At 39.3% G+C, this 22,789-nt stretch overlaps 1 protein-coding gene and 1 long non-coding RNA gene across 9 annotated transcripts in view; both read left to right on the top strand.

The window, feature by feature from the left end:
* LOC108498964 overlaps positions 1–1,360 on the top strand; it is a 15,608-nt gene extending 14,248 nt beyond the window's left edge. Inside the window, exon 3 of the long non-coding RNA XR_001875360.1 lies at positions 1,349–1,360. This is a non-coding gene — a long non-coding RNA (uncharacterized LOC108498964). The remainder of the gene's footprint in view (positions 1–1,348) is intronic.
* TRAPPC9 (trafficking protein particle complex 9) overlaps positions 1–22,789 on the top strand; it is a 455,047-nt gene that overhangs the window by 351,261 nt on the left and 80,997 nt on the right. The window lies entirely within an intron of this gene.

Genomic DNA, 22,789 nt, shown 5'->3' on the forward strand with positions numbered 1-22,789 from the left:
AAATCTGAGGACCACCAGGAACGTGGATGTTTTCATTCTCATGTTAGCAATCATGCCAGTCTTAGCACGAATAAAACTTGAGGTTAATAGCTCTTTGTTCCAAGAACAGGCATAGGTAGTGTTTTATGTTACCTCCTGGGGTTTGCCGTTTTCCTCAGATGAGATCACTTTGAAGGAGCAGACTACATCTGTCAGCCCTTAGTCGTGTAACAAGGCACCGACTGCTGTGTCACATCATGATCCTGATATGCCTTCCCTGGGTTTGCTTCATTTTTAGCAGCAATATTTCATGAAAATTTGTGAGTTTTCAGGTTCCTCTTGATAAGGAGCAAGAGCAGATACGCTCCAAAGGGTGCAGGGAAGGCTGGGGCTCCACCTTGAACAGGGAGCCACAGTGATGGCAAGGTACACGGGAGCCCAGAGGCACTGCTTAGCATTGCCCACAGCCCAGTAAATCCATAGCCAGAAGACAGCTCCAGAGTCAAGCCAGGAAACCCAGGTGTCAGGTCTGGGTCTGGACAGGGGAGACAGAAGAACAGAAGAAGCTGCTGCGCAACTGCAGCGTGAAATCAGCTCCAACATTTTTATTGATTTCACCCCTTCCACCACCTTCCTTGTCTGCTAAGAACAGCATCTCCCAGCATCCCAGCAATGCCATGCCCCTGCCTATGTGCAGGTGTTTGCATGTAGGGTAGATCACGGCAGTAACCAGAAAGACTTACAGGAACTGTCCAAAGAGAGACTTACAGGAACTTCAGACAGGTCATTGTAATGGACTCTAAAGAAATGTGTCTTAGAAATGCATGTATTCCCCAGCAATTCAAGAGCCATTAATTAAGATGTCACTAAAGTGGATTATTCATGTTTGTAGAGTGTCGCCTAAGCACTGGCCCTGGACATGATGTTTCCAGCTTGGTGGCAGTGATGGAGCTTTCTGATGTTGTTAGGAATTTGACTGTGTACTAAGCTTCTATGTAACTACCAGTGTAATTCCCATAAGTTTCCTGTATTTTATGTGCTGCTTTGGGTACTGGCAGCTTAAGTGATTTTATGGGTAGTTTGTGCTGCCACTATGACATTTTAGCACTTGGAAAGATTTTGGTGAATCTCTGCCCAGTACTTGTGGAAGTACTGTGTCCTTACTTTACAGAAAAGCTTTTCTTGGTGGAGATGAAGAAATAATGAAGGAATCAACGATTTCTAAGTTTATTTAAAGTGTTAATATATTTATTTATTGAGCAAATAATCAATCAGAAGTAGGAAGATATCATCTCAATGAACTTCCTTTCTAGATGAGGTTTCCTTTGACCACATGGTCATATATAACACTGCAGAGCTGCCTCTCCAGCAACCTTGTCAATGTTTTAATAAGGCAACTGGGAATTACTGTTTTCACACTGCATTTAGTACCATTTTACACTTAGGCTTTGAAAAAGAGAAGTGAAATAGGTAAAGATTAAGTGTGTTAGTAAAACTGTAAGACAGAGACTTGTACAGCAAGTGTTGGTAATGTGCCCAGCACTTGCTATTGTAGATACCAGTGCTTAGCCTGTTTTAAATTTGCTCGTGTTCACAGTATTTAGGCATCAGCAATGAGTTGTTGTTTCATGTACCACATTAACAATTAAACCAGAGCTTTGCCTAAAGTTTCTGAGAATGAGCTCAGGATGAGCTGTTTTTCTGGTAGTTTAGCAAAGATATCTAAACCAGGAAGATGAATTTGAATGATTTTGGAAACTGCAGTTTGGCTCTGCTTATTTGATTCCTTGTGCTTGCAGCATGAGTGCTGAAGTGATTTTTCTACCTTTCTTTTTCTGATGATTTCTTTTCCATGCTATGGGTTATGGATTTTTCTCTCAAAGAGATGTTGAGGGTTTGATATATGTATGAAAGGGTATCTTTTCCAAAATCCATGTAATCCATATTATTTGCTATATGCCTTGAACCTTCTTTTTGACAGAAAGATTCCAAGTAACAATTGGGTGATAAATCAGGATTGTACTTTAACTAAGGTAGTTGCAATCCTGAATTTGCTCAAGTGTTTAACTTTCCGTACCGCTTTATTCTAAACTTAGAGGTGATCTGAATTTTGGTTTTTCAGCAACTGAGTGGTAACCCTTACTATGTAGATGGCTGGCTATAGGGTTTTATCACATCTCTAAAATAGAAATAGTATTCCTTTTCATTTGTGTGGGGACTTTTGCCTGAGGATGTTAATGCAGCTTTATAACATTCTTGGGAAGGAGAAGGACGTTGTTAAATCTAGTCTGCCAGTAGAGTAGATTTAGTCACACTCTAGCAGAAAGGATGTACCCCAGTGGGGAGCATATTTTCCCCATCTCTGGCGTTTAGAGCTTATATTGGACAAAATCTTGGTGGCAAATACATATTTATTTTCAGATAAATAAGTGCTTTGCAGCATTCATCCTGCCTCGTTAATATGGTTCATCAAATCATAGCTAACTGCTTGCAGATGATTGGGATCAAACTGCGACTAATGTACAAAACCTAAGTCATCCTCACAGCTGTTTTCCTTGTTTTATACAGTGATTAAATCTGACTTAAATCAAGGAATGTCTTTTTGGATGGGATAAATAAAGATGAAAAGCATAGCATTTCCAAGACCCTTTGAAACTCCGAGAAACCCTTAAGAGCTGTCTCATTCAGGAATCAAAGTTCATGGCAGGGGTGTACATAGACTCTGTTATGATGTTTTAAAAGCCACAATATGGGTTCATCTTTGTTAATTATGGGATAGTAATTAGCATCCTCAACTAATATCAGCTGGTTGATGCCATGGGTATTTCCTTTCAGAAATGTATTTCTTTTTCTGTCTTTCTTTGCTTTTCCTCACCTTATTTTTTCTTATTTGACACACAGATACTGACAGAAGCTTGTTGATTAGATACTGAGATGATACTGTTTCTTTGGTACAGGGGTCCTGTGAAACTCTCTTTTTCCCAGAGGTCTTGACCTCTTTCTTCCTTTGGAATATGCAGGTCAAATTTGACAGAAGACAGCGTCTTGGCTTGGTCCCTCTGAATCTTCTCTGTGGTCTAGTAACTATCATTCTAACTATGATCAGGTGAAGCACATAATGAACACGAGCTATTTAAGAAATTAAGGAAAAAGCATGTGGAAATCTATTCTGTCTGTAATTGCCAGAACTTTTTCAGGACTGACAATACATGGAAAATTAAGTGACCTTATGTCAGACAAGGCTTCAGAGAGAGGGGATGAAGCACATGGTGGGAAAGGTGATGTTGGAGGCGAGGCAAGTTCAGCAATACTGTGAACCAAGTTCTGTGCTTCAAAGGGCTTGGCTGTGTGTTCGCTCCATAAGGCCAGATTAAAAAAGCCTCCTTCACCTTTCTCTCTTTCTCTGCTTTCTAGAAAATTCATACAAACTGTATCAGCCTTAGAAATGCCTCATTGTTTACAGGCAGGATTTTTAAATGGATCTCTTTATGTGGCAGTTGATTGAAAAAAAAAAATCTAAATAACAAACCTACTATGTGATGAATTCTACATGCTTGCCTGAAGAATCAATACCCTCTTTGATTTTCACAGTATGTTTTCAATTATTTCTGACTCAGGCTGAGAGAGTTGGGGTTGTTCAGCCTGGAGAAGAGAAGGTTCTGTGGAGACCTTAAAGCCCATTCCAGTGCCTAAAGGGGCTACTTTTGACAAGGGCATAGAGTGACAGGACAAGTGGGAATGTCTCCACAATAACTGGGGACAGATTTAGATTAGGTATGGGGAAGAAATTCTTCACTGTGAGGGTGGTGAGACACTGGCACAGATTACGCAGAGAAGTTCTGGACACCCCATCCCTGGAAGTGTCCAAGGCCAGGTTGGATGGGACTTGGAACAACCTGGTCTAGCGAGAGGTGTCCCTTCCCATGGCAGGGAAGTGGAACGAGATGAGCTTTAAGGTGCCTTCCAACTCAAAGCATTCTATGATTCTGTGATATGTGCTGAGAGAGGCAGAAATGCACTTTTCTGAAGGAAACAAAATGATTCTATAAGTATTTTGTTTGCAGATGAAGAATATCATGTGCAAGTGTAATGGATGTGTCAGTTGCAAATGATTTCCATGTATATAGAGATCAAAGATATAACCTTCCTAAAATAGACCTCTTTATGTAATCATTATAAAGTATTACCACGGGCCAGATAAATAAAGGCTCATCATGGTGATAATATACATAGAAAGCTGAGTTCAAGCCTAATAAGAAAAGTATTCTGCTATTATTTCTGTTCATATATTTTAATTATTTATAAGCATACTATCAAAAACAAGACAGGGTCTTTATAACTAAAAACATTGGAAAGCTGATATATTTTTCTTTTTTCTTTCTTTAAGGTTTGACCGGTATAATTTTGTGCAAAATGTTTCACGTGGACTATCTGATAGCAGTTCAAAATGGGAAGGAAATGAGAATAATATAGCAAGAGCTTTGAGTATTTGACTGAAGTGAAACGAACCAACAACTAAATTAATTTAGGGCATGAAGCATCATTTCAGTTCCTTCTGCTAGGGAAATAAGGTATGAGTTTTCAGGTTGTGTTTTATGAGCAGCTTTATAAACCCCTCCTAAAGATTCAGTAGAGATGGAGAAAGCAGAGTTAGGATCTTGGAAACATTTTTGCAGAAACTTCAACTTGGATGTGTAGAAGCAAAGATTCAGAGCTGTTTATAAATGTTTCTAGGGCCAGGACCTATAAAGAGAAAATAACTAGCAGAGGTTTTGGTTCACCTTGTATCCAACAGAGAAATGTTCACTTCTGCTGGGTCCTTCCCCCCTTCCTTGAATCGAGGAGTTGTACAGTGCAGTCTTTTTGTCTTTTTTTTTTTTTTTTTCCTTCACAGTAGTCATTTAATTATTCTTTGGCTGAGCTGTGCTTACTGCAGTATCTTTCATACTAATTTAAAAATTCCAGCTTGTGAATGATTAATGTTGAGTGTGCTCAGAAATTTCATTGAACCTTTCCAACCCTGAGATATGTTGAAGTGTATGAACTGGTTTTGATGTGAAGTCCACTGTGACAAACAGGAATAACTAATTTGGGCTAATATATGTGTTCTGTAAGCAACCAGTGACCTTGCTGTCTTGGCCAGTTTAAGGCTGTCTGAGTTACTGTCTGTTGTTTCTCTGGAGGCTCTGCTGTTGCTGCTTTCAAGGCTTTTCTCTCCTCTCAGATATCTTTTTGATATTATTCCCCCTCACTTGCAGTACTTTCTATAACTAATTCTGATCACTCTATACTCATACCTGTATTTTAACCTTTTCCATCTTGGTAGTATTGGCAGTGCTCACTCTGATGACATGTATGAAACCATTTAATTTTAACTAAACCCAGGTCCAGCATTTGCCTCACAGCTCTAACATTTATTAATGAACGCACTGGCATCTGCCATTACTACTTCCTGTCTGTCCTTTGACCAATTTTTGTTTATAAATAAAAAACTTCATTAGTGTTTCATTTCAAGTCCAGTAACTCGCAGTGGGGAGTGCTTTCCTGGAGCTCAGGCAGGCACTTAGATGCACCATGTCCTCTTCATTCGCTAATTTGTGTAGGTTGATGAAAAATTGCTTTCCACATGAAATTAAATATCCTGGGAGAGAAGATGTTTTGAAAGCGGTGTAGCAAGAAATGTTCATATAGTAATTAATATTCAGTGCAGAAGAGAAGTTGGCTGTTAATTTTCACAAGTGTTTTATGATGGCAGGAGTACTTTAATACAGAAAGCACTTCATAGGTACAGAAAATAGATAACTATTATCTGTGAACACCAATAGGAGCTATACATCAAGTTGTTGATGTAGCCATCCCATTTTTAAGATTTAGTGAGGCTTGCTTTTAATTTTAGTCTCTACCAAGCCTTCCTGACATACCACTGCAATGTCTCTCAGTTTATTGTAGTGCTAAACTGAGTGCAGTCTGCCCTCCATAAATAAACACACCCCATTACTGTATTGTCTGTGAGTACAAAACTCAAAAGTAATATTTAGGCAATAAACTTGCATAAAATTTGGTTGTTGTCTCCACTGGGTTTTTTTTCTGTCTTCTTATTAGCAGACCTGCTGACAGCAGATGTAAAACAAAATAGGAACATAAAATCTGTCTTACCAGCTTGCCAGTGGTTCTTGCCACCCACTTTTCCCAGGCCAGCCTCCTCCAGGTCTTTTGAGCAAAGTTGAACATACCCGAATTCAAACATTTTTGGAAATACTTGACAAGAGACAAAATGGCTTCATAATCCTCCCACAGTCTCACCTGTACCCCTGAAGGTGAAAATGTACATCTCTACCACATTTTCTTTATTAATTTAAATAACAACCCATTCCTTTGGTAGAGAAAGGAAAGTTTGTGAAATCTTACTGAGCCATTGGATTTACTTTGGGGAAATGGGTTTAAAAATTTATGTCAAGTTGCCTTTTGATTTTACTGCATCTAAAATACTAATCAGCTAGTTGGTGTCGATGTGGGGTGTTTTCATGAGTGTAAAATTTTCATTTGGGATTTTAAAATTTCTTTTGAAATCAGGCACAGTTACCAAATGGCTGCAGGAAAGGCGGAGGCCATTGTGAGCTTCTGTATCTACTTGGACTTGCTTTAACTACTCTGTGCCTAGCAGATAATTCAGGTCTTAATTTTTAGGTGGGGAATACTAACACTGGAGTATATTTAATGACAAGTGAGCCATCGAGGGGAAGCAAAAATCCCAATCAGTATTTGTGCTGCTCTCCCACACACGTGCTGTGTTCTGCCCTGAGTCAGGACCTTTCCATCAGTTCATGGAATTTGATTTAAGTTACAGTTCTGCTCTTTAACCTCTGCAAAAGAGATGAGGTCAAACCTAGAGGAATGATCCTGTGCCTGGTGTGAACCTCTAGGTAACACAGCGTCACAGAAATGAGTTGTGAGCATGATGGGTTGTGTGGTTGTATCCCTGTTAGACCAGTGTTTTTCAGAACTGGGGAAAGGGCCTGGCAGAGTAAATAAAAGTGAGTTTGTGGTTGGAAATGCTTAGAAACCACTGCTACAAACTGCTACAAACTGCGTCTTTTTCTCCACTTAGATACTTGCAGGGACCACAATTAAAAGATAAGCTAGTTCTTCTAACAAATTTATGGATGCTGCATTGGCTCATCACTCTTGTGTTGGCAAAATTGGTCTCTCCTCAACATTGGTCCTAGTCTTAGTGTATCTCATCATCCTTTCTAAATGCACTGGAGGAATACTGTGATATATTACTGCTTGTTGGGCTGATATTTCAGTCATTAAACCTGGGAATGAGCAAAGCATTGTGTCAACAGCAGCAAAGGATGGGCACCTCCACAGGTCTCCTGAGAAGTCTGGGGTGGAGAGGGTGTTGTCTGCAAAGTCTCCTGCAAATTTGTCCTCCTCCAAATTTGGGGAGGTGCCTTATGCATGTGTCAGACTGGAGTGGCCATGAGTGGCCAGAAAAGGACATAATTCCATTTGTGTTTTGACTTACTGCTTTCCTGAGTCTACTGAATCTCTGTTGGGGGAGGGAGAAAGAAAGATGGGAAGAGTCAGCCATACAAACACTAAGGCTGGGGAGATCACATGTGAAAAACTGATTTTACAAGAAGAAGAATTCTATTTGAATCCAACTAAAAATGTTTTTTAAAAAAAATCTCGTGTAGAGGAAAGCAGAAAAAAATAAGACAAAAATTGTTGATATTATTTGAATATTCTACAGTAGAAAATAAAGTTTGGTCTCTAAAATGTTATGAAGGTGAAATCAACACTCGCCTGTGTTAAAGAAACACTCAGTGGCACATGGGATTAAATATGGATTTCCTTTCCTGGATGAGTGCCCTGGCCCTGCTGCTGGTCATATACCATATGCAAGGTGCTGTGTATAATGTGCTGCCATAAGGAGGGCCTGGAGGAGATGTGTTTTGGTTTACCCACTAGTCAAGACATTCACAGTGTCATGAGAAGTGGGAGACTAATGGAAATCCAACTCTATGTGGCTACTGAGTGAATATTAGGGTAAGTAATTAAATTTGGAGCTCTCTCAGTTTTTGAGAACTGAAATTTTGAGACTCTGAAACAAACCTGGCCTATTCCAGCACCTCTGCGGAAAGCTGACTTCTTTCTTTATATTTATTTTTAATCTACTCTTGAGATTTAGCAATGGGATTTCAACCACTTCCTCAGCTGGTTGTTTGGAGGCTCATCTGTTATTTCCAAGATGTTTGCCAGGATCTGAAATAGTACTCAGAACTTTCCTGTTCTTCCACATCCACTTCCTTTATTCAGGTTATAGCTACAAATTTCAAAGGTGATCATAAAGGTTCTGAAAAAAAGTAAAAAAGAAAGAGCATTTTTAAAACAACTGAGCTACAGCCTTTTTCTGAAAGAGGAGAGCAAGGAAACATCAATATTTTGTTTGAAATAATGGCGAGTATCCCTGCTAATGATGATAGAATATCCATATTTGTACTTGGTTAATGACTCCTCATTTCAGTATTCATAAAACATGGAGATATTTACATTTCTCGTGTAATTTGTGTAAACTTTAGGCTGAACAGTATTTGGCAATGGCAAAATTACTGCAAAGGTTTTTTTTCAGTCCTCTCTGGAGAGAAATGAAGCCATATTAGGAAAACCTACAGGTATTTGTGGTTCTTCCTAGTCAAGAGCTAAAACATTCAGCCTCATAGCTGCAGAGATGAGCTGGGCTGTAAAATGTGGATGCAAACCTGTGCTGTAAAGCACTTTATAACCTGCCAGCACAATGTACTATTTTGCAAAGCAATTTATAGCACTGTTCAAGCCTGGGCAGAGAAAGCACGTTGCCACCTGTCAGGTGAGAGGCATGTTTTAAAACATGGCAGTCAGGACAGGGCCTGCTATACGTAGCCCTCTGAACGTACCAGAAAGATGCTCACTTATTACACTTCCTTAATATGTGGATTAAGAAAGAGGTCTAGTCTTGTGTGTACTCTGGAGAGGTGATATTTGATGAAATTGCATCTGTGCTTCCTCATGTTATTTATATCCAAAGATATTGCATTCTATGCCTGATGCAATCTCTGTATTATCTCTGGTACATATAGTCTCCCTCAGGCTTCTCATGAAAACGAGGCATTTATGATTTCCCTGGAAAATTAGATTTTACGTAAATGCATCCACACTGATTACAAAAAGAACTGCAAAAATCTTCACGTTTAGGGTTGCATGAATATTTCCATCCTAATTCCTGGACTGTGGCATTAAACCTTTCTGAATTTTTCCTCTGAGGAGAATTTTTTCCCATCCTGCTATCTGCCTGAAGACTAATACATGGTTTTTCAACTTTGAGTAAAAATTGTTCATTGAATAGAATGGCAGACAGAAATAGTGTTTTTCTTAGTATTGAAGCTCAAGCAAGTAGATTTTGCAGCTCAGGTTGTGTCTTTGGTTATAAAGTGCACCATCACCCACAGCTTGAATACCTTTAGAGTCTTTAAGGGATAATTCAGCACTTGAGGGGTTAAACAGAATTTGTTTGTGGTATTTGAAGCTGGACCAGATGACCCCACTGTGGTCTCTTCCAGCTTTACCCGTTGTGTGATTCTGTGATTCTGGAATAGTTTTTTCTTGCTTTAGCTTTTGCAGTTCCTCTAAAGAAAGTTTGCTGATGGCTAAAGAGAAAGCACATAGTTTTTTTAAACTATTACTTCAAATGTGACTGCATTTGAAAGGAAAAGGCTTTGGGGGAGAAATTCAGCAGTTTAGTGACTTCTTTGTATCAAAAAATGGCACCATGAGTCCCATAGCCCACAACATGATCTGGAAGGCATTAGCTTGTAGAAAGCAACCCAATCTCTTATTTTTGTTGAGATTATTCAGCCTCTTTTACCTGTATTAAAGTACCACCTTAGAGGACCACCAAGAGGGGCTTGGTCTAGGAATTTCTTATGTTAACAATAAATGCAGCAGCATTGGTGTGGAAAAGAACTGGGGCAGAACTTGGAGAAGAACTGTACTCAGCTCAGTGCAGGTGGTATTTTTAGTAGGAACCCTTTGGGTTTTGATCACTGGCAGGATGCTCAGAATTGACAAAGTGCTTGGAAGTTACAGGATTTGTCTGGATTTGTAGGAAAGGGGCCAGCCAGGATATTTCTTTGTCTCCACAGAAGGAGGAAAAAGCATATTTGGCCAGACGAGATGATTGGCAATTGTTACTGAAAAGAAGCATCCACGCCAACGTGCTGTTCCTCATGTTTGTTAAAATGCAAAGGAATGAGTTCTTGCTTCACTTCTAAATCACCAGCAGTGCATGAAGTCATAAAGAGGGGGTATTTTGAGTTTTGGCAGCTATGAACAGAGAAGGAAATCATTTGACAAATTTATATTATCTGCCATGGTTCCACCTTTCCATTTTTTCCTACTTAGCTATTGTGAAGAAGGGAAACCTTTAAAAATTAATAAGTACAGTATTGATAAATGCAATGGTGGACAGGAAGGGAGGAGAAATTAGTTTAAAGGAAGACTTGGCAATCATACAGGAACATCCTCAAGCAAAAATTCAGAATTTTTTATGTAAACCCTACCACTGCATCTAAAAGCACTTGAAACAGATTATAGAGCCCAAGCAACTGAAAGTTAATTTTAATTTTTAATGATAATGTTTCTGAAATTTACTGAGCAAACTTGAGCAAAGCACTTGCTTTTCAAAAGCAGTATCTACTTCATCCTCAGTACATATTTGCAAACTTCTCTGTGCCTACTAAGAGAGAGCTGCAGCAATGCTTGTTGCTGGCTTCTGTCTATCTCCTTCAATGTCATCAGAGCATGTTTGAGGCTCTTGAATAAGTTCTAATTTATTCAAGAAAATCAGCACCTTCCAATTTCATATGTTAAATTATTTAAAGAATTGGAGGGGAGAAAGAGCATTAGAGATGTATGTTGATAAAGCAGGAGTATGGTACACCAGCTTCTGTGAAATTCAGGAGATTTGCGTGCATGGCTAGAAATATGTCTGGCTAAGTTAGCACGAGTAAGTGTTTTCTAGCACTCTGCATATTTAAAGTAGAGCCTGGTTGCAAATTCTTACATGAAAATGATCACCAGGATAATTGGATAGAGGGAAAAAATACAGAATCACAGAATGGATAATGTTGGAAGGGAGCACAGTGGGTCATCTAGCCCAACCTCCCTGCTCAACTAGGGTCATCCCAGGAGGTACTGGACAAGGTCAGTAAAAACAAAGGTAGGTGAATATTTCACACAAGATCACTGCACACTGTTTAAAAGAGGTGGGATGATGTGGAATAAAGGGGCTTAGACCTAAGAATACAGTTCCCATTTTAGACACCTTGGAAGGCAGGAGAGAGCTGGATGCAATGGGTTTTGAGGGTGGGTTTGGTAGTGGTTATGACATCGAGGAGATCACAGGCAGCAAATGTTGGCATTTCTGTAGAGGTGGGGAAAGAGCTCCCTGATGCCCCCACACCGCTGTGCTTTGGTGTCTGGAAGTGTTTGGAGAGTTTCCTTAGAAGTCCATCAGTAGCTTTGATAAGAGCAAACCAGGCACAGAGGGAGCCTCCAAAGCACATGGCTGAGTGGAATAAAGATGCCTTTAATCAGTGCTTGCTTTTCTGTATTGTCTAGCCTAGAGCAGGTGTGGAAAGACAAATCCAGTCTCAGATTTCTGAGTGGTTCCAAGGTAAGAACAATGTGTGGTAGTTGGCACAGCTGTCTGACACAGACAGGCTTTGAGGTAAGTGCTTCATTTTCAGTAGATTGGCTTGTTTTCACCCAGTAGAAACTGGCTTTTTGTTTGCTCTCGAGTTCTTTCATGTAAATGGATGTTAAATAACAAGAACCTTATTCCCCTCTCCAAATTACGGGAAAATTTCTGCTATTGATGGCGGTTTGATGAGAAGTTTGTTCATGAGGTTGTTTCCAAGCCCCAGGGATGGCAAAGGTTCATCAGGCCAGGAGCTCCTCTTGCTCAACTCTGTAATGGGACAAGTCCCATGAAAATTAGATGCTGAATTCCAGATCAAAACACATTGTATTTATCTCCCTATACTACCAATTAGGATTAGAGTGTTTTCTTTAATCATATTACCTAAAAACTATTAATTGCTTTCTCCTCTTGAATGGTATTTTGGAGAGAACTTCTACAGACCTCGTGTTTTAAACAAAGCCTGTGGCATTTTAATTTGGGGTGGCTATCATACACTTTTTTGTAAGTGATATGGTGAGGAGCTGCTTACACTATCCTTGGGGGATCCAAGGGTTGTGAACACCTCTTTTCCATTGATTTGAGGAATCCCCATGTACATATGTGCCTACCTATTCCTTCACTAGGCATTCACGGGGTCCAAACTAATTCCCTAATGAGAAGCAAGCTAAAGCCTATTAATGTAAATCCATTGTTTCATACTGTGGAAATAACTAAGCTGGGTGTGCTGCTAGTTCTCGTGCTCCTCTGTTGTGTTTCTTATACCAGATTAAATATGCTTTTTGACATCAGTTGACTTCTCTCCGGTAGTTTTGTCTGCTTGGAGCACTTTAGTGGACACCATACAGAGGCAGTGAACCAGAGACTGAAACCCTGACACTGCTTTGGAAGAAGAGCAGTATATCCTTTCCCTGCAACACTGTGTCATTGGTGTGCCTGGGCAGAGATTTGTGCTGTAGCTTTTGTCACTGTGGAAGTGGGGAAAGGCCACTGTTTTACAGTGTGAAGCAGCCTGGAAGGCTGCAGATTTTGCTCTTTAGATTAGCAGGTTTAGTTATTGCAGAGCAAACAGAAAAATTGCCCAAAGCCTCCAGCTGAAGCCTTTGCACTTCTAAAGTGCACCAGCTTGTATTACTTTTGAAACTTGTCCCATTATTGTTAATGGAACCTGTACCTAAAATCTGTTTCTCCAAATGCTTACCAGAAAGAAATCATAACACACCAAAATTTGTAATTATAGAGATGTCTCTTCTTCTTTTTGTACTTCGTAGTTTATTTGTGCTTTCTCTATTATAAAGAAACATATGGAAGAGAATAAATAGAAAAAAAACCAAAAAAACAAAACATGTCATGGGGGAAGGTAGAGGAATTAGGACACATAGCCAAAAAAGAAAAAGTGTGTTTCAACGTGTGTCATTTCCATAATTTCAATATATCAAGTCAGTTTACAGTCTGTCTCTTTGTTTATAAGAGTATCAGAGTCTTGGCCAGAGGATGATGGACTGAAGCACAGACTCTGGAGCTGACAGCACTGGAAAGGTCCCTGCCACAGCTGAGATGGCCCAGCTGCCTTTTTGGGGCATGTCCCAAATGGTGACCAAAACACCTTCTGAGAAGTCTGTGGTGAGAAGTGGTTGTTGGAACAATACAGGGGAGGTTTTTATCCTGTTTCCAGGGACAGGAGTGTTTCAGGCTTTCAGTTTGACTGTCAGCCCAACTTTGCTTTCTGAAGACTTTGCAGAGATTTGAAATGAAGGCTGGAGACTGAAAGAAATGGGAGGAGACAGGAGATGAGGTGTTTTTATAGAAGAAAAGTTGAAGAACTGAAAGACCTGCCCAGTGCTGAGTTTTCCTGGCAATCCACACCTAGTCAGTACAAGGGTTAGGGAAATTAAAATACCTCCTCATGACTGGCTTGGATTTATAGCTCTCCATCAGTTCTGTTTTCGCTCATAAATATCCTTAAAATACTTATATTAAGAGACATACCTTGCATAAAATTGTGCCAATAATAGAATATCACATATATTCAGAAAAATTAGACCTTCTTCATTTTTACTCTGTGTATGGCTGAAGGACAGTGGGAACAGAGAGAATTTAAATAGGTTGAGCTGAAACACAGAAGCAAGTGGAATTTTTTCAAATCTCTCTTGTACAATACAGAAACCCTTGTAATATTGATCTCTTGCTTTGTATTAGTTTAAGTGGTAAAAATGCCCCTTATGAAAATTTATGAAAGTACTTGAGAAATATCTCTTTGGTTTTCAAGTCTTAGCTGTAGGATTATTGTTACCATTGATTATAATTTAAAGTGACTCATCTGCTTTCCTGTATGTTAAAGCATGAGATCTCTTCATTTTGTGTACAGCTCCACTTCTGAGCTTGCAGCTGATGAAATATGTGCCCTTTGCCTTAAGAATAAAGAGGCAGCACCAAACATTGAGCATTGGATGCAAAAATAGCTTCTGCACTGTTGTGTTTGGGACTTGCTTTGTAGAAAATTGTTTCTTTTCACTGCAATTTTGCTGTTACAATGAGGGAAGATAGCAGCACATTGTGCCAGAGCAGGGCAGTCCATTAGAAATTTTTCTCTTTGATCAGAGTAAAAGCATAACTAATTGCACCTTGTCTTGTCACCCAGTGGATTGAGGCACTTCAAGTTGCAGTGGCCTCTGTCCTTTTGAGATGTGGTATGGCCTGATATTGATCCTTTCACTTCTAATTGAGCGAAACTCCTTCGTTAGCAACCTGTGAAATGGAAGTGATAATTGTTACCTAGCCAGGAGGAGTGTTATGAAGTCCAATTAGTGAATGTTTTAGTGTTCTTGGGGGGAAAAAAATGTACAAATGCTGCATTGATTTTTCTCTTTTAAGGCTGTATTAATTTTTCTATTGTGGAATTGTTCTCAATGCTTTCATGTATGAGATGGATAATCTAAGTGGATTTTGCAATCCTAAAACACTGTGGGTCTCAACCAACCTTAGGTACAAAGGGTGTTTTTTTTCACAAATGTAAGGAAAATAACACTTCAGAGGCCTTCTCTTCCTTTCAATAGGATGTTCTAAAGGGAAACCCTTTTAAACAGGAATGCAAAGCAAATGATAGCACTTCAATGAAACCTCATCTTGCTGCTGTTTAAGGATGTAACTTTGCACTTGTGAGTTTTCCTGTAAGTTTTCAAGGTCTACTCAAGTAAAGTGTTTGCAAACCAGACAGTGTTTCCTGCCATTCTGACAAGCCTGGCTGATTCTGTGTCTGATCAGTCTTTATTCTTTTTGTTATTTTTTTTTTAAAGTTTCTGTCTTTGTCAGTATTTCAGCACTTCCTAGGTAAATTAGACTTACCACATCAAGCCTTCCAGTAGACTTCATGGACTCTTCTTCCAAGTGGTTTTCTCCTTATAAATATGTTCATTAAAGTACCGTTATATAAAGAATGGGTAAGCTTCACAAAAAAACCCCAAACAAATCCTACAAGTTGTCCCTCTGGTAGTAAAACACCTCTGAGTTTGGTGTTCTTGGGAAAGTCATCTGCTGGTCAGAAGTGCTGCAGCTCCATCTCTGCTGTGTTTCATGCTGAGCTCTGTTAAAAACATCCTCCCAGAGGAGTACTCTTTCTGGATTGTCATAGATTTGGAACAATAAAAAAAATTATTGCCAATGAAGGTATAGCCCTGATAATACGAATAGTTGAAATAGGAGATGTGGAAATATGTTGCCTCCCAGTCTGAGGTTCCAGTGTGGAGCCAGGTGAAGGGCTGGTCAGTGGTTTTGGCCTGGTTTACCATACAATCCTGGCAGACTATGAAGTCTGTTGTCACCTAATGCAGCAGCATGACTGGGATTTCAGAGTTATGGTTCTAGTTTCTGTTGTGAGCTGTTAACTGTAAGAAAAAGGAAATGAGACAAGTGACCTTTTGGCCTTTTCCTCTCTGTCTATCCTCTTCCCTCACTCCAGTTCAAGAAATCCATGTGGTTCAGTTGCTGAAGCCTGATATCCAGGGCTTGATAATGAGGTGTGACATCAGGGCACTATCTGAGAAAAGCCTGGTTTAACTAAAGTTATGCTGGTGTTTCACTGAATTAAGTACAGGTTTCAGTGAGTAGAGAGTGAGATTGCTGTGCCTTCACACGTTGCCCCTTTCCATCTTGTGCATGTAAAATAATGGATGAGCTGATTTTCACTTGCTGTTGGTTTAATAACCTAATAGTGTAATGGCAGAATACATTTCTTCCATATCTTTACATTAGGAGCACTTTTGCTTTGGGATTTCATTCCCCAAAACCATACACTGTTGTCCACTATTTTGTCTGCCTATGCATTTATGGTTAAGAACATCTCCCTCTACCTTCTCTTACTGAGATGAAAAACTTGCAAGGACATCTTCAAGTTTAGTGAGGTGATTATGGTTTGAATTTAATTGTTAGACAGGCCTTAATATAGTTATTATTTAATTATGTAATTACCTTGCATTAACTTCAGAAACCATTAAGGAAAAAGAAGCATGTTTAAATATTTGACCATAATTTTGACAGACTAATCCTTGCCTGGAGCAAGGACTTCTCTTAGCTGTTCTGTCATTCTAAGATTATGCAAGCTCCTCCCTATTTTTAATTTTTCCCTTGATTAATTCTACTTTGTTTATGAATTTGTTATTTGTGGCTGACTCCCCAGGATGCTAATTGCTACTGTAAACTCCAGATACTGCTGAGCTAATGTAGTCTGAAAATATCAGGAAAAGATGTAGTGAATATTCCATTAAAAATTAAACCACTGATTTGTAATTTTCAGTTCTTTTCAAAATAAATCATAAAAATGCCTTATTCTTTGCTTTTTGGGGGGTTTGTGGGTTGTTTTTTTGGTTTGTTTATTGTTGTTTTGGGGTTTTTCTTGAGAAAATACCCACCTCTATTTTTATCTGTGAAAGATGAGAGTAGATCTGGTAAAAGGAGACTTTTTTCTGTATTTGGCCTTATACTTGATATGTTTTATTCCATAATTATTAAAAAGACAGTATTACCTCACATATTCCAGTAAAAATTTCAAGGTTATTTAGGAATAATATTTAGGAATGGGGTCCTGGATAAAGTCACAATCTTAAGTGAAAGGAATACAAAAAACTGATGACATCAAACCTGCAAATTCTTTGTGTTGTCCTTTCATTGCTGCCTTTTTCCTACTGAAGAGAAAGTGAGATGATCAGCGGAGTTCAGATCAGCTCCCAGAAGTACAAGTCAAGGTATCTGTCCTTTCATAGGGAGAGTTCTCCTGCTGGGTATGTGATGCTCTGGGTGAGGATCAGAAAAAACTTCCGTTGCTATATTGATCTTCCAGACCAAGTCTGACAGCCAAAGTTCCCCATGCAGAGGTTGGCTTTCAGTGGAGGTCTCTGGGTGGACATCCAGATATTATGAAACTTTTGAATGGCCTGGGGCAAATCAGTTTAATCAGTTGGACTTGAATTTTTTATCCTCACAAATGGAGGCATATTTGTGTTTCTCGACTGTTATAAGATCTCCCAGGGAGCTCTCCTTCCCTGCCAAATTTCAGAGAAATTTTCAGTCACACTGTTTTTCACTATTTCTCTTTGGTTTTAAGGTGGCATTTCCTTTTCCTTGTTCAGGATGGGTTTTGTCTCCCTTCTCCACCTTTTCCCAAAATATGACTTGTCCTTAATCCCTCCCTCAACCGGAGCCTTAGCTTCATCCTCTGGGCAATAATGAGATTTTATTTCCATCTTTCTTGAGGCTGAACAGTGGATTACTGTGCGTCAGTGAGAGGTGCTCTGTAGTAGCCTTTTCCCTTCTTCAGTTTTCATTAAATACCTTAATTAACATGTCTTTGCCTTCAGGCTGCCTTTTCTTATTTGAAGCCTACTGAAGAAACTACTGCTAATACTTTATATGTCAAGATTATATCAAATATTTAGACACACTTATCTTCAATATTTGACTCTTTATGTGAACATTGGAGACCTCATTGCTTTCTACAACTCCCTGACAGGAGGTTGTAACAAGGTGAGATCTCTTCTCCCAGGCAGCAAGTGGTGGGGGTAGAGGACATGGCCTCAAGCTGCACCAGGGGAGATTTCAGGTTGGACATCAGAAAGAATTTCTTCACTGAAAGGTTGTTAAGCATTGGAATGGGCTGCCCAGGGAGGTGGTGGAGTCACCATCCCTGTAGGTGTTCAAGGAATGACTGGACATGGCACTCAGTGCTCTGGTTTAGTTGTCATGGTGGTGATTGGTCAAAGTTTGGACTTGATGATCTTGGAGGTCTTTTTGAACCTTAATGATTCTATGATTCTATTGATGAAAGAAAGAAAAAAAAAAAGGGTGCTTAGACCAAGTGCAGTGTCATCCTTCCACCAAGCCTTCTGGTACAGGATGAACTTTACTCTGGCTCATCCCGGGATTCCTCGTACACCCACACTTTGAGAGTGTTTTGAGATCAACAAGCAGTTGCAGTTCAAAGCATGGTGTTACTTGTCAACAAGGAACACATAAATTAGTTGTAAAATAGATGGAGATCCTTATAGGAGTTGCTTAGATGGCCGTGACTTTCCCCAGCGGGGTTTACGGAGTTTAACAATCAGGGCAGCAAAATATTTGCCTGCAGGAGCAGACAGCCCTGTCGTGGCAGCATCTGCCAACTGCAGGAATTTCATTTACAGCCCCGCAGAACTGTGCTGTGACACCTTTTACCAGTGAAGGTGCTAATCGCTCATTATACTGCAAACAGGTGGTGCAGGTTCTTGCTGTAGTAGCTGGAGAGTGGCAGAAATGTGATGATTCACTGGAAAGGCATCACTGGCCACTCCAGATTTTTCTAAGGAAAATACCATGTGAGATGTTTGTCCAGGAGCTAGGGCTGTGTGCTGTGTTTTCATGCTGTGTTTGGGCTGAGGCTTTGAATTTTCCTTGGGAAATATTAACATGCTGTAATATCCTGAGGATGAAGCAATTACCTTAATACGTGCTTCTGTCTTATTGTGTGGTCTAGAGGGTGCTACTTGCCATCCCTTTTGCAGTGTTGCCTTCTGTAAAATGAAATATTTACCACCAGACTCCTGCAGAGTGTTCAAAATAGTGAAAAAGTATTGTCTTGCATATTAATGTAGCATAATAATAATAGTATTCAGAGATTAGAGGCTGACTTAGTTTGTGCAGAAGAAAAAAGAAAATAGTTATTTCGTTATCTTTATTTAATCTTGCAAATGGGAAGTCTGTGTATCCTAACATTCATCTCCTTGCCTCTGGCTTTTTCATTTAACTTGGGTTCAAATGAGCTGGTTTCTAGACCTTTGCTTGCTGATCCTTCATTTTTCTGGTAACTGGGTTCTTGTGGCCCTTGTCCTCCTCTCTGACACCACGTAGTATTTTGAACTTCAGGCCTAATAACTGAATGTGAAGTTTGCAGATACTGGAATCAAAGCAAACGTTAAATCAGGATGTGCCCAGTAACTATTTAACTTGATTATCATTTTGACTGCATTGGAAACCTGAAAAGTACTTGATAGATGCAATATAAGGCTTTGCAGTTGCAGCAAAAGATATTACTTGTTTAATGTCAGCACTAAATAATGTATTACCGTTGTCAAATGTCAATTTTCATTGCTGTTTTCAGTGCAGCTTGATTTCTGGAAAATTAACCCATCACAGTTTCAAAAACTGTTTCAGCTTTTCCTTGAAAAAGCAATCTTCAGAGGCAGTATTCTGAAGAAGGAAGGCTTCTTAGCTGCAGACACCAAATTTTGAAATTAATTCTTAGGATTTTTGTATTAAGGTCAACAAGAAGGGAATAAATCCCAGACTTTCAGATTTCAGATTATAATTGTGCAAATCTTGTGATCTGAGACTGTTCCGTAGGAAAGAGCAGCAGGTCTCTGCTTTGTATCTTATTGAAGTATCAGATGTCTCATATGAATATTTTCCTGGCTTATTTAGAAAGTATTTAACCAAATATTTAAATGAGAGCAAATGTAGAAAAAATAACATCCTGATCTAATTAGAAAGCAATTAAGAAATATTTGAATCACTGCAAATCTGAGAGCTGAAGTATTAGAAGGTAACCTTAAAGGGACCTTAAAGATCATCTCATTCCAACCCCCCTGCCATGGGCAGGGACACCTTCCACTAGACCAGGTTGCTCAGAGCCCCATCCAACCTGGCCTTGGACACTTCCAGGGATGGGGCAGCCACAACTTCTCTGGGCAACCCCTGCCAGTGCCTTACCACCCTCACAGTAAATAGTTTCTTCCTAATACCCAGCCTAATTCTATCCTTTCAAATACCAATGACTTTTTTGCCCCTGAGGCCAATAAACATCTTTGCCTTCTGTCCCCACCACCAAAAGCCTCTGCCTTTGTATGGACACATCAGATACCAACGGTTGACTTTGCTTGAAATTAAACCCTAATTTTGTCTCCTCCCGTGGCAGCCTTCCTTAAATATGTTTGTGTCAGTTGTTTGTACACATACATTACAAGTATTTCTTCAGCATATTTTGTTCTGACATAATTTAATGGCTTTCTTTCAAAGTACAAGTGAGTATTAGCCTACTAAATTGCATTACTACTTGGGAATTCCCTTTGGTAGTTTTTCTTAGTCATTAAAAATACCACAGCAGTCTAAAGTTGCATTTTACTTAAAAACAGCTAAGAAACCTTTATTCTCTAAAGCAGGGCACAGGATCCTCAGCTATTATGAGACCACATAAGGTTCTGCAGATGGAAGGAAAATTTCTGTTTCTTTTATTCAAGACACTTTCAAGGTGAGGCCATGATTTGTGTGGCTATAAATCTCAGCAACAAGGTTCTTGGTTCAGCTTTTCTTTGATGCATCATCAAAACATGTTGGTGATGAGACATCCAAAAGCCAGTTTGCTGCTGGAGTCAGTGTGTGGCTCTATGATTTCTGACAATGACACTGAAAGAATGAGGAAAGTTAAGACTGAACTGCAAAGTCAAATCTTTAATGAGTTTGAAAATGGAAAAATTAAGGCTGCTTCTGCAGCTTTAAATCTTGATGGACATTCAGGCTTTTCATAGGCCCCAGTTAATGACCTGGCTCAAAATAGTGGTGTGGGACCTACCATGGCTTTATGTTAATTCCTGTTATTTCACAAGTGAGCACGTTTTAATTGAGGTTTCCTTACTTTTCTTTCATTCTCTTAGATGTAGAATTTATGTGGAAAACCACATTGATGTGAAGCTGACAAGGGCTTCTGGGCTTCCTTACCTGAGACTAATTGCATGCATGTGTGTATGAGGAAGCACATAAGGGAGGTTTGGACATGCTTGGCAATCATCCTGCTTACTTTCCAGTCCTCTGACATTGCTGAGACCTCGCAACAAGTGTCCTTTTCCTTTCTGGAATGGAAAAATTCTACAGATCTGGTCCTTAGGAGAGACTCAAATGATAAAGCTTTTTACAACTGTTTACTTCCCTGTGTATACATACACAATTTTTCTATTTATTTGTTCTGTGAAAGCACTTTGTGCCTCTGCTAACTGTTTTTATCCTTCCAAAAGTTGTCTTGACAAACCCAGAAAACCTTCCTTCTGCCTGAGTGGAAAAGAGAGGAGGAGGAAAGCAAGCAAAATCAGGATTCCTGCTGACTTGCATGGCAACAGCCATCTCCTTCCAGTTTGGAATTAATCAATTGTGAAGCTCTGTGAATCAATTTATCTGCAGCATGCTGTCAACTTATTATTAAGGAAGTGAAAATGAGTGCTAGATAATCACTGGGAGCAGCTTGGATCAGGCTTGGTAGTCATAGAAATAGAACTGTGGAACAAATGTTATCTTGATACAATGCAGTTATGCCTTGGGATGCACTATGGGCCAGTTGACCTCACCATGGATTTGCTTGCAGTCAGTGCTAAGATATTTGTCTCCAATTCTGAATGAAGAATTTTGTGGATTTAAGTGAATTTCAGGAGAATTTGTTGATTTACATCTCTGATCAGCTTAAGGTTAGTTGTTAGGCTACACATTTGAAGCAAAAAGTACAAACCCAAGAACCACTTGGACCAGAAAGGGATCCAAGGCTCTCAACAACCTTGACAACCTCAACAATCTTAGAGGAAAATAACTCCTCACTTTTTACCTTAAATAGTTATGGTCTCCATCTATGTCTACAAGGAAGATAATGTATAATAAAGAATGCAACATAGGCACTACAAAGACATAAATGACAGCTGAAGGAAGACTAGTAATTTTGGAGGTTCATGTGGGAAAATGGTTCAGAGCTGCTGTTACCAGGACATAACCATTCTTGGTTCAAAGATATATTTTTTAGAGGGTGCCAGAAGGTTTCCAACTTATCCCGAGATAGTACATTAGAATTCATTTCATAACTGCTGTTATTATCTCTGGAAAAAAAACAAACCTTTGAAATCCTTTGGTTTAGGAATGGAAACTTGGTGGATCTCTACAAAATCTCTTCTGTAGGGATGCTGACCATTCAAGACTATTCAGGTGATTCAAATCTTTTATTAATAATGGAAGAACCTGGAAGGCAACTTAAACAATGGGAATGACACAGCAGATGAAAATCAGCCTCTTGGAGCATTTAGAAAGGTACCAGAAAGAAAAACTCAATGTTTTCTACAACATGAAGTTATGCAGTGTTATGAAGTTATGCCCAATAACTTATTATACCTCCTTTAAAATATACAGTAATTGTCATCAACTACCTGTGAACAACATGGTCTAGAGCAAGGTGCCCCTGCCCATGGAAGGCTGTTTGGAACTGGATGATCTTTGAGGTTCCTTCCAACCCAAACTGTTCCATGATCTGTCATATTAATGGTACAGAGAAATTCTTCATGTCTATGGGTAATTCACCAGAACTGACAGAAAACCTCTTAGGATGTATCAATGACAATAAGTATAATATCATCAAAGAGGGAGTAATGAGAAATAAGAGAACTTGAAGTAAAACTGGAGACAGCAAAAACTTGTAATTCTCTACTAAGAATATAGTAGTTTTGCTTAAAAAGGGTCTTATTACCAGAAAGAAACTACATAATGGCCTTTTCTTCCTATTTTGTATGTAGAAAAAGG

This window comes from Lepidothrix coronata, unplaced genomic scaffold (assembly GCF_001604755.1).
Source record: "Lepidothrix coronata isolate B3197 unplaced genomic scaffold, Lepidothrix_coronata-1.0 Scaffold67, whole genome shotgun sequence".
In the NCBI taxonomy this organism is placed as follows: domain Eukaryota; kingdom Metazoa; phylum Chordata; class Aves; order Passeriformes; family Pipridae; genus Lepidothrix; species Lepidothrix coronata.